The sequence below is a fragment of the Monodon monoceros genome, unplaced genomic scaffold (assembly GCF_005190385.1).
Source record: "Monodon monoceros isolate NGI ecotype Baffin Bay Population unplaced genomic scaffold, NGI_Narwhal_1 Super_Scaffold_22, whole genome shotgun sequence".
NCBI lineage: Eukaryota > Metazoa > Chordata > Mammalia > Artiodactyla > Monodontidae > Monodon > Monodon monoceros.
Genome location: NW_021703779.1, coordinates 13,896,827 through 13,907,602, shown reverse-complemented (window position 1 = coordinate 13,907,602; position 10,776 = coordinate 13,896,827). Strand labels below are relative to the sequence as shown.

Here is a 10,776-nt window from a genome sequence, read left to right as displayed (position 1 = left end):
ATTGATGTAAGTGAGGTGTTAAAGTCCTCCACTATTATTGTGTTACTGTCGATTTCCTCCTTTATAGCTGTTAGCAGTTGCCTTATGTATTGAGGTGCTCCTATGTTGGGTGCATATATAATTGTTATATCTTCTTCTTGGATTGATCCCTTGATCATTATGTAGTGTCCTTCCTTGTTTCTTGTAACATTCTTTATTTTGAAGTCTATTTTATCTGATATGAGTATAGCTACTCCAGCTTTTTTTTTTGATTTCCATTTGCATGGAATATCTTTTTCCATCCCCTCACTTTCAGTCTGAATGTGTCCCTAGGTCTGAAGTGGGTCTCTTGTAGACAGCATATATATGGGTCTTGTTTTTGTATCCATTCAGCCAGCCTCTGTCTTTTGGTTGGAGCCTTTAATCCATTCATGTTTAAGGTAATTATCGATATGTATGTTCCTATAACCATTTTCTTAATTGTTTTAGGTTTGTTTTTGTAGGTCCTTTTCTTCTCTTGTGTTTCCCACTTAGAGAAGTTCCTTTAGCATGTGTTGTAGAGCTGGTTTGGTGGAGCTGAATTTTCTTAGCTTTTGCTTGTCTGTAAAGCTATTGATTTCTCCATCGAATCTGAATGAGATCCTTGCCGGGCAGAGTAATCTTGGTTGTAGTTTCTTCCCTTTCATCACTTTAAGTATATCATGCCACTCCCTTCTGGATTGTAGAGTTTCTGCTGAGAGGTCAGCTGTTAACCTTATGGGAGTTCCCTTGCAAGTTATTTTTTGTTTTCCTCTTGCTGTTTTCAGTAATTTTTCTTGGTCTTTAATTTTTGCCAATTTGATTACTATGTGTTTCAGTGTGTTTCTCCTTGCGTTTATCCTGTATGGGACTCGCTGTGCTTCCTGGACATGGGTGGCTATTTCCTTTCCATTTTAGGGAAGTTTTTGACTATAATCTCTTCAAATATTTTCTCTGGTCCTTTCTCTCTCTTCTCCTTCTGGGACCCCTATAATGTGAATGTTGTTGCGTTTAATGTTGTCCCAGAGGTCTCTTAGGCTGTCTTCATTTCTTTTCATTCTTTTTTCTTTATTCTGTTCCACAGCAGTGAATTCCACCATTCTGTCTTCCAGGTCACTTATCCATTCTTCTGCCTCAGTTATTCTGCTATTGATTCCTTCAGTGTAGTTTTCATTTCAGTTATTGTATTGCTCATCTCTGTTTGTTTGTTCTTTAATTCTTCTAGGTCTTTGTTAAACATTTCTTGCGTCTTCTCAATCTTTGCCTCCATTCTTTTTCTGAGGTCCTGGATCATCTTCACTATCATTATTCTGAATTCTTTTTGTGGAAGGTTGCCTGTCTCCACTTCATTTAGTTGTTTTTCTGGGGTTTTATCTTGTTCCTTCATCTGGTACATAGCCTTCTGCCTTTTCATGTTGTCTATCTTTCTGTAAATGTGGTTTTTGTTCCACAGGCTGCAGGATTGTAGTTCTTGTTGCTTTTACTGTCTGCCCTCTGGTGGATGAGGCTATCTAAGAGGCTTGATGGGAGGGACTGGAGATGGGTAGACCTGGGTGTTGCTCTGGTGGGCAGAGCTCAGTAAAACTTTAATCCACTTGACTGCTGATGGGTGGGGCTGGGTTCCCTCCATGTTGGTTGTCTGGCCTGAGGCAACCCAACCCTGGAGCCTACCTGGGCTCTTTGTTGGGGCTAATGGCAGACTCTGGGAGGGCTCATACCAAGGAGTACTTCCCAGAACTCTTCTGCCAGTGTTCTTGTCCCCATGGTGATCCACAGCCACCCCCCACCTCTGCAGGAGACCCTCCAACACTAGCAGGTAGGTCTGGTTCAATCTCCTATGGGGTCACTGCTCCTTCCCCTGGGTCCCAGTGCACACACTACTTTGTGTGTGCCCTCCAAGAGTGGAGTCTCTGTTTCCCCCAGTCCTGTCGAAGTCCTGCAATCCATTCCCACAAGGCTTCAAAGTTTGATCCTCTAGGAATTCCTCCTCCCGTTGCCGGACCCCCAGGTTGGGAAGCCTGACATGGGGCTCAGAACCTTCACTCCAGTGGGTGTACTTCTGTGGTATAAGTGTTCTCCAGTCTGTGAGTCACCCACCCACCAGTTATGGGATTTGATTTTACTGTGATTGTGCCCCTTTTACCATCTCATTGTGGCTCCTCCTTTGTCTTTGGATGTGGGGTATGTTTTTTGGTGAGTTCCAGTGTCTTCTTGTCAGTGATTGTCCAGCAACTGGTTGTGATTCTGGTGTTCTCGCAAGAGGGAGTGAGGGCACGTCCTTCAACTCCGCCATCTTGGTTCCTCTCCAAAAGTTGAACTTTTGATATTGTCATTTCTAAAATTAAAAAAAATACATATATAAGGAACAATTTTTATTTTAATGATCCATTTAAACCTGTCTTAGTCCAAAAAGGATTACAGATCGCTGAGAAGGGATTATCGGTGATAAATTTCATTTCAGGTACTGTTAAAACATCCAAAATTTTAAGTAGTTGATTATCCCCCAGACCTGGCTCCTCCAATCTTGATTTAATATTTGGGATGTCTTCCCTCTCCTACTCTGGCTCAGATCCATGCCGTTCACAGAAGTTTGGTGATGGTGGTGTAGGGCAAGGGAGGGACAGGCAAGTTCCACTCCTACCTACCACAGTTCCCCCTTTCTCTGTGCCCGGGGCTCCGGCTCAGTTCACCTGGACTGGAATGGTCTTGGAATTGAGGGCAAGTGTTTGTGTTAGTTATTAGGAGCCAAAGGACTAAATCAGCTTGAGGTTTTGCTTTTCCGCTTACCTCTTCCATGTCAAGCTTTCATGCAGAAATTGGCCTGGAAGTTCCCCACTGTGTTTTCATATCTGCAATGGTTTGAGATGTCATTTAAATAATAAAATATTAAATACAACTTTTTAAAAATATATATTTATTTATTCATTTTGGCTGTGCCTGGTCTTAGTTGCGGCCTGTGGGATCTAAGGTGCAGTATACAGGATCTAGTTCCCTGACCAGGGATTGAACCTGGGCCCCCTGCATTGGGAGCAGGAGTCTTGCCCAACTGGACCACCAGGGAAGTCCCTACATCCAATTCTTAAAGCTTATTTCGATTAATGTTATGACTGAATGTCCATCAAACAATTCTGCAAAAATTAGAATTACATATAATCTAATCACTATTAAAACTGTATAACATTGGTGGGGATAAACCATTATAGAGGTTTTCTTAAATGTATCCACTTAATGCATTTTCCCAGTAGTCAGTTTTATTGTCAATCCCTTTCCCTATTTATTTATTTGAAAGATTTTAATAATTGCTTTTTAACATAAAATTCATAGTATTATCAGTCATTATTATTATTGTGGTATTTCACTCTTGTACTAGGAAATATGGATTTGTATACCTTTGGAGAAATGTCTATTTAAATCCTTTGTCCACTTTAAAATCAACATATTTGCCTTTTTATTACTGAGTTGTGAGAGTTCTTTACATATTCTTGTTACCAGTCCCTTCTTAGATACACGATTTGTAAAAAATATTCTCCAGTTCTATGGGTTGTCTTTTGACTTTCTTGATTTGTAGCACAAAAGTTTTAAATTTTAATGAAGTCCAATTTATCTGTTTTTTCTTTTGTTATTTATGCTTTTGGTGTCAGATCTACAAAACCATTTCCTACAGGTAATTAGCTTTCAATGTCTCCTAAAGGACATAGAAGAGCCTGAGTAAGCACTTGCAATAATGATGTGATTGTGTGTGTGTTTTAAGTAGATTTTATTTTTTAAACTGGTTGTAGGTTCACAGCAAAATTGAGTGGAAAGTACAGAGATTTCCCATAGACCCCCTCTCCCCCACATGCCCAGCCTCCCCCATGATCAACATCCCCCACCAGAGAGTTACATTTGTTACCATCATTGAACTTGCACTGACCCATCATCATCACCCAAAGTCCATAGTCCACATTGTGGTTCACTCGGTGTTGTACATTCTATGGATTTTGACAAATGTATAATGACATGTATCCATCATTATAATATCATGCAGAATATTTTCACTGCCCTAAAAATTCTCTGTGCTCCACCTATTCATCCTTCCCCCTTGTCCCCAACTCCTGGCAACCACTGATTTTTTACTGTCTCCCTAGTTTTGCCTTTTTCAGAATGTCATATAGTTGGAATCATATAGTATGTAGCCTTTTCAGACTGGCTTCCTTCACTTAGTAATATGTATTTAAGCCTCCTCCATATCTTTTCATGGCTTGATAGCTCATTCCTTTTTAGTGCTGACTAATATTCCATTGTTTGGATGTTCCACAGTTTATCCATTCACCTACTGAAGGACATCTTGGTTGCTTCAGAGTTTTAGCAATTATGAATAAAGCTGCCATAAACGTCTGTGTGCAGGTTTTTGTGTGGACGTAAGTTTTCAAATACTTTGGGTAAATACCAAGGAGTATTGCTGGATTGTTTGGAGAGTATGTTAGTTTTGTAAGAAACTGACAAACTGTCTTCCAAAGAGGCTGTACCATTTTGCACATCCACCAGCAATACATGCGAGTTCATGTTGCTTTACTTCCTCACCAGCATTTTGTGTGGTTGGTATTCTGGATTTTGGCCATCCCAATAGGTGTGTAGTGGTATCTCACTGTTGTTTTAATTTGCAATTCCCTAAAGACATAGGATGTTGAGCATCTTTTCTTATGCTTGTTTGCCATATGTCTATCTCCTTTGGTGAGGTGTCTGCTCAGATCTATTGCCCATTTGTTAATTGGGTTGTTCATTTTCTTATCATTGGGTTTTAAGTGTTCTTTGTATATTTTGGATAACAGTCTTATCTGAGATGTCTTTTGCAAATATTTTCTCCCAGGCTGTGGCTTGTCTTCTCATTCTCTTGACTGTTGTTTTGCTGAATCATTCACTTCACATTCAGTTATTTATTGAGCATCTACTGTGCTCCAGGTTCTCCACAAGGCTCTGGAGATATAAAAGTGATTTAGATATTATCTTGCTGTTAGGTGCTCTTAGCCTAATGGAGGAGAAGGACAAGTAAATAGGTGACTAGAACATTCTTCTAAGATAAGCAATCTCAGGCTTCTTGAAGAGGATGCTGAGACATAAAGAAGGAAAAGGATTTGACATCAGGCAAAGGTGGTCAGGGCCTGCCGGTGCAGAGAACACTTTATGACGATGACATAGTAAGTTATGGTCAATATGATCATTAGCTACTACTGTTATGGCAGTGGTTTATCTACGCCAAAGGTAGACGAACTATGGCGGAAGGCCAAATCTGGCCTGCCACCTGCTTTTATAAGTAAAGTTTTATTTGGACACATTCACGCTCATTCATTCACAGAGTGCCTGAGGCTACTTTTGTGGAACAGTGGCAGAGTAGTTTTAACAGTCAGTCTGGCCTGCAAAGCCTCAAATATTTCCTATCAGACGCTTTACAGAAATAGTTTTCTCACCCCCGCTCTAGGCAGAAATTTATCGGAAAAGGCTTATACCCAGCCCGTTTTTGTTTTTTTGCAAGTAATTTTGTCTGTCTTTCAGAATTTCCCCGATTTCTGCTTTTAAAGTCTCAGCTAATTTTCATCTGACAATTCTGCATAATTGACAAACTATAAATAATAACCTGCTCAACCCCTGAAAATAAATTTAAATATTTGTTCTTTTTCTTTTGAAGTTTTAATGTTCTGTCATGGTTTATATTTCTCCTTGTTAAAATTGTAAACAGATTCATGTTCATTTCAGGAAAATCAGATATTATGGATAAGCAAAAGAAGAATGTTAACCTATAATCCCACCTAGCTTCCCAGGAAAAAAACGTTTTGGAAGCCTCAGTATGTAAGGTCGTATGAGGTGTTTTTCTATGCATATGCATATATTTTATTATAATTTTTTTACATAAATGAAACCATGTTATGCTACCACCAAGTATCTTTAACAGGCATAGACTTTCCTCATTCTTTTATATTTACATGATTCATATGGTCAGGGCTGGCCTATTAATGGAATATACCAAGGGAGGTTACCTACAGAATTACCCACAGGCTTGCATCCTTTCAGGGACAAAGGCAGGATGCTACAAACAAGAAGTGGATTGGTTGGCTGCCCCATGAAACTGTTGAGTGGTCAGGTATCATGAAGCTGTCTTTGGCTTTCTAGGCTCTCCTCTAACAAGAGTGGAGCCAAAAAGCTAGGAGTCTGTATCAGTTATCTATTACTCCAGTAATTGTGCATGACAAACCACCACCAAACCTTAGTCGTTAAGCAACCAGAAGAGCTGTTGCTCGCACATCTGGGGTGGTTGGGCAGGTGGCTGTCCTGCTCTTGGTTGGGCTCACTCCCACATCTGGAGCTTGGCTGGCTGTAGGTTCCTGTAGGCTGGGCTTGGCTCACCCATATGTCTGAGAGTTCTGAGACCTTGCTCTCTTGTCTGGGGCTCTGCTGACTATTGGCTGTTTTAGGCTGACCTCAGCCAGGTGGACTGTGGTTATGTTCCATAAGTCTTTCATCCTCCAGCAGGCTCTCCTGGGCAGGTTCTCATGGCAATTTCAGAGCAAGTGGGAACATGCAAGGCTTCCTGTTTGTGGGCTAAGCCTCATCTATTGTCCAAAGCCCTTGGGTGAGCTCAGATTGAAGGGAGTGAGGAAATAGACTCTGTGTCTTAAGTGAGATGAACTACAAAACCACATGACAAAAGTCGTGGAGAATTGGTGCAGTCAGTCTGCCTCAGACTCTAATCATGTGGCTGAGGGCACTGTAGGTGAAATGTACCTTTCAGGCGGAGCAGGACTTTGATTTGTGCCTGGTCTAAGCTAATGTGTGTCAAATGACAGTAACTTTCTTCTCATTCTCCATCTCTAGGAGGAACTACTCTGTAAAGGACTCCCAGCAAGCTACTCTCACATTTCTTTTTGATTTTCTCTCTTTTGAAAAAAAGTAATCAGATTGCAGATCCGTTTTTTTCTGCTTGTCCTGGAGTACTTTGAGTTGAGAGAGGAGGACATGGCCTGTGCCACTTAAAGACAGATCTGTTTTCGCTAACAAAGCTGGAGAACTTTTTGAGCTCTTCTAGTTTGTAACTTTATTATAACTGGAAAGACTTTCCTTTCAGATAAGGTTCAAAACGATGCCTCAGTTTCTTTGTGAGATATTATTAGGCCTCTGAAAATCCTGTCTACAGTATTCACATTGTGATGCCTACTTTTTAGGAGTTACCTATTTACATCATATTTTCTCATTTCTCCCTTCTTATCTGTATGCTAGTATATATCTCCCAGGCTTGAAGTGAAGAGACCAGATTGAGCCCTACCTCACCTCTTCCCCTCATTAAGTTACATGAACTTCGGCAAGGCACTTAAGTTCCCTAAGCCTCAGTTTCCTCTTCTGTAAAATGGGAATACAGATCATACTAACTATCCAGCATACATTGTACAGGGCTGCTCCCAGGATCAGATGTCCAAGTGTAAACTAGAAATGCAAGGTTTATTAGATAAGAAGAACTATTGCTTCTGTTCTTACACCATCCCGTGTGTGTTGGGTAACATTTTGTAGCTGTCGTTAAAGAGATATAACTTCCTCTAAGGAGTTAGAGTTTTAGAATGGCTTACCCTCTAGGCCTAATAAATTAAAGCTTATATGATAATAATATAATCAATTAGTTAATATTTTATGTAAATACTGAAATAATAATAATAAAACAAGGACAGGCTTTACCTCCAGTGGAGTGGGTAATGATTTACATGCCATAAAGGGAGAAGTGCTGGGAAAATTCCCAATATAAACATAATACATCTTCTGATGTCTACAATTCAATTACCAGAATATTCCCCTGGGGTTAAACATTGCCCCTCTTCCCATGTTCCGCTTTAAAAGTCATTAACCTTGGAAAGAATAATGTATAACTTTACTAACATGTCAGTACAAATGTGTTTATCAGACAGCGTACTTTCCTGACAGGAGGTGAGAAGCCCGAAAGGCCTCTGGGCCCAGAAAGGGGTTGGCAATTGGGGGAGAAGAAAGGAGCTCGGGAGCAGGAAGCAGGATGCTGGGGCTGGTTAAGAGAGAAACCAAAGGAAGACCGAAAGTCCCCTCAAAGATAACTTCTGTCAACCTCGGATGTCACAGCCTCACAACCTGGCCCAGTCTGAACTTTCTTGCCTCCACTAAAGTGTTTCAACCGGGGTTGCCCAGGAAACAAGTGGAACAGGTGTTTTGCTTTTGGATGCTCGAAGAACCTGGCCGGCTTGGCTGGTGGCAGTTGTCAGTGGAGTCAGAAGTGCCTCAGTAGCCACCTTGCCTCCTAGTGGTGAGATGAGTGTGGCCTGCCTTCCCTCCAAAGTGGGGGCCTGGCAGGATTTGTACCTCCCTCTGGGGCTTATAAAGGAACGAGGATTCTTCTTTTTTTTTCCTTACAGTGAACTATATCATGCCTAGCCTAGTTCTTTTTGTTTATTTATATATATTTTAAACTTATTTATTTATTTATTTTTGGCTGTGTTGGGTCTTCGTTGCTGCGTGCGGGCTTTCTCTAGTTGTGGCGGGTGGGGGCTGCTCTTCATTGTGGTCCGCGGGCTTCTCGTTGTGGTGGCTTCTCTTGTTGCGGAGCACGGGCTCTAGGCGCGTGGGCTTCAGTAGTGGTGGCACGCGGGCTCCGTAGTTGTGGCTCGCGGGCTCTAGAGCGCTGGCTCAGTAGTTGTGGCGCACGGGCTTATTTGCTCCGCGGCATGTGGGATCTTCCCAGACCAGGGCTCGAACCCGTGTCCCCTGCATTGGCAGGCGGATTCTCAGCCACGGCGCCACCAGAGAAGCCCGAGGATTCTTCTTTTAAACAAAGGCATACCTCCCGGGCCTCAGTGCTGCCCTCAGACTAGGACACGAGGGGCCCCTGCTCTGGGCCACACATCATAAGCAATGAAAGGCAATGACTTTTGGAATTTTTCTGAACTCATAAAATTTGAAAGTTTAAACAAGTTCTATGAATTTTACAGGTTTAAGAACATTTTAAAAAGTGTGGTAACTGATTAAGTTACTGGGAATTATGGGAGAGATGCACTGGCTGACCCAGGCTCCCCAGGTCAGAAAGACCGCCCCCCCCACCCCAACCCCGGGCCAGAGAATGGTAGGCTGAGAGCCTGTAAGTGTGTGTGTGGGGGGGGGGGGGGTGGGGTGGGGTGTATGTGGGAAACACTGCCTCTGCCCCAGGAAACCTGAAGAAGGATGGCTACTTTCATTTAAAGTTGACCATCCTCAGTCATTCCATGTGGGTGATTAGGCAAACAGGGTTTCCCAGGTAACTGTGTTCCCTCCTTCCCTTCTGCTCACCTGGTGGAGTTTTGGGAAATTCTTAGAACGGCCCTGTGGCTCCTTGGGGACCTGGTCGATTTGGGGCAGGTCCAGTCAGCCCTGGGTCTGGCTTCCACTGCGCCCTACCCACCGTGAGAACCATTGTGTTGTCTAGATTCAGACAGTAGGGCTGCTGCTGGAGGAGCCTCAGCTCCGTCAGCCTACCTGAGGTAAACAGAGGCCCCCAGGCTGTGGGGCGTTGGGTGGGAACGTGGGCCAGGCTGTGGCTCTAGCTTGGTTTGTAAGTGCTGTTTCTTTAGAGTTATGGAATGTGGACTTCCTTTTGTATTCTTGCTTCCAGGCTCTGCAAATTTTACTTCACCAAGTCCTTGTAGTAGCTTGGAGGGGCTTATGATCTTTCCACATTGCTTTGAACCCCTTCTCTGGAGTACCTTCTGTGTTGAATTGTGTCCCTGTAAAAAGATAGGATGAAGTCCTAATCCCTGGTACATGTGACTGTGAGGAAATAGGGTTTAGAATGTGTGGATAATAGGGTCTTCGCAGACGTAAGGAAGTTAAGATGAGGTCATTAGGGCAGGCCCTAACCCATTAGGACTGGCATCCTTATAAGAAGGGGAAAACGAGTGAAGAACGAAGACACGGGGAGGAGACGGCCAGGTGAAGATGGAAGCGGAGGTTGGAGTGATGCTGCCATAAGCCAAGGAGCAGCTGGGGCTGCGGGAAACTGGAAGAGACAGGGAAGGATTCTCTGCTACAGACTGCGGAGGGAGCGTGGCCTTGCTGACATTTCGATTTTGGACTTCTAGCCTCCAGAACTGGAAGAGAATAAGTTTCTGCTGTTTAAAGCCACCAAGGGGGTGTTTTGCTGCCAGTAATAAGAAATACAATTAGAAACTCTTTAGAGAACAAAAAGCTGAAGAAGAAACTCGTAGACTACATATTGAACACCAAAATATAACATGATTTTGAGCATGAAGAACTTGGAATGTTCTTTTGTTGGCAGTTTCAGTTACGTAGGATTACATCTGCTTTACAATGGCTCCCATTACAGTACTTTGATTGAAAAAAAAAAAAAAAAAAGCCACTAAGTTTGTGGTACTTTTTTTTACAGAAGTCCTAGAAAACTAATACATTTTCAAAGATGGTTTTGAAGTCACCTAAAGAAAAGCAGCCTCATTCTTTAGACATATCTCCTCTTGAAGCCTTCGTCAGTGGTAAACACAGTGCTGACCAAGTTGCAAACTGGTTTCCAAGGAAGAGCCCTTGAATGGCTTGAAGAAGCATCATTGGGATGAGAGTATTGTCCTCACGGAGCGTCTGATTCTAATGTCACAGACAGAAACGCCAAGACCAGCATGTATTCTAGTGTCGCCTGGGTTAAAATGACTACAGTGTTCTGTCTGTGTAGTGACATTTTACACATTCAGTTCCCAAGACAGAATTGGAACAGATGTGATTGCTAATACAAACCCAGGGTGGTTTTTTTTT

The 10,776-nt window shown here is 42.5% G+C and overlaps 1 non-coding gene across 1 annotated transcript; it reads right to left on the bottom strand.

The window, feature by feature from the left end:
• Positions 1 to 2,985: 2,985 nt before the first annotated feature.
• On the bottom strand, positions 2,986 to 3,058 carry TRNAW-CCA. Its single transcript has one exon. It is a non-coding gene; the product is annotated as a tRNA-Trp (tRNA).
• Between the last annotated feature and the right edge of the window lie 7,718 nt (positions 3,059 to 10,776).